This window comes from Mirounga leonina, unplaced genomic scaffold (genome assembly GCF_011800145.1).
Source record: "Mirounga leonina isolate KUSES-001 unplaced genomic scaffold, KU_Mleo_1.0 Mir_447, whole genome shotgun sequence".
Lineage (NCBI taxonomy): Eukaryota > Metazoa > Chordata > Mammalia > Carnivora > Phocidae > Mirounga > Mirounga leonina.
In genome coordinates this window covers 6,844,229-6,845,745 of record NW_023270757.1, presented here as the reverse complement: position 1 = coordinate 6,845,745, position 1,517 = coordinate 6,844,229, and positions in this window count along the sequence as shown.

Below are 1,517 nucleotides of genomic sequence, written 5' to 3'. Positions count from 1 at the left end.
ACCGCTCTCTTCCTGTGGCTGCTTTGTCACGGCTCCTCAACAAGTTATCAGCTCTCTTCTCGCCCATTCTCTCCCCCTCCCGCCTTGCTTTCATATACGCATCCGGGGTTGTCCAGGAGCACCCCATCTGCCCTCTGGAATCATCTGTTGCTTATTCCGCAGGCTCGAGGAAGACTTCCTAACTTTCCTTTCGGGTGTGGGGAGCGGGTTTTCAGAGGCCTCCGAGGGGGAGCAACTGCTTCCCAAGGGCTGAGGCAGGCCAGAAGTTACTGGCTTAGTGAAAGCTGTTACTTTGTTTTAAGAACCGGCATGAGTCTGTTATTGTTGGGCACCCCAGAGGCTAATCACTCCGAGGGGGTTTGATCCTGTCCTGTCTGAGAGGGAACACTGCAGAGACGTTGTCTCCTTGCTGCCGGCCTACCCACGCAGCCCTGTACCTCCTGCCTGGACTTCCCAACATTCCCTGGCTCGCCCTCCCCGGGGCTGAGCGAAACCTCGCCCCTGAGCTCTCACAGGGGGAAGGGCCAGGGCACTTGCAATTTTAAAGTAAATTTCTCAGGGTGTCTCAATACAATAGTGTTATGGGTTTCCTCGGTTTGTTTTCTGTCTCTCTTACTGACGCAAGTCTTGCTGTACAGGATTCTAAAAAGCTCTTTTTTCATTCCTCTATTGTGAAATATAATAGGCACTTAGAAAAAGTACATAAAGCATATTGGTTCAGGTTAATGAAATATCGGAAAGCAAACAGCTACATAGCTATCACTTTATTATTTAAAATGCCACTATTTTCAGGCAGAAAAATAGCCCTTTAAGACTTGGTCCCTTTTGACTTAGGGAAAATAATTAGGAATATGCAAGTGAAAATATCGATTTGGTCTTTAATAGCTCACTGGTGCGATTGTTATTGTGTGTTCATATATTCTGTTGAGCAATCAACTCAATTACTTGCCTGTGGATCAACCCCGTCAAGGTTACCTGGGACAAACGTTTTCTGCTAGGTTACCTTCTCTTATTGAACTGCTCTATTTCAGGACTTTCTCTTTCTTCTGCAGGACTTCACCTGGGAAAAGCCAACTGTTCTGCATAGTAGGGTGGGGAAAACACATTCTTCGTACTTTTAAAGTAAAACAATTGCAAAATGTCCCAGTGATTCTACAAGATATTCCATGTGAATAACTTTTGGAGCATTCAGAGTTATCCGTTCCCATAAATAACTCCAGAGAGCTGATTAAAGTGAAATCTCACATCAATAGATATTAATGTGTGCCCACTGTGCTAGGCATTGTTCTAGATAACTGAGCTGGGTGAGCAAAGAAACAAAGATCCTTGCTCTTATGGAGCTTACATGATAGCAGTCAAGAAAGAGGCTGTAATAATAAACATAATATATAAATAACTTACACAGTATGATAGAAAGTGATGAGTGCTGTGGAAAAAAGAAAACACAGAGCAGGGTCAGAGACTCCGGAGTACGGGGCGGGGGGTGGGGCAGAGTGCTGTAGTCAATAGGCTTGTCA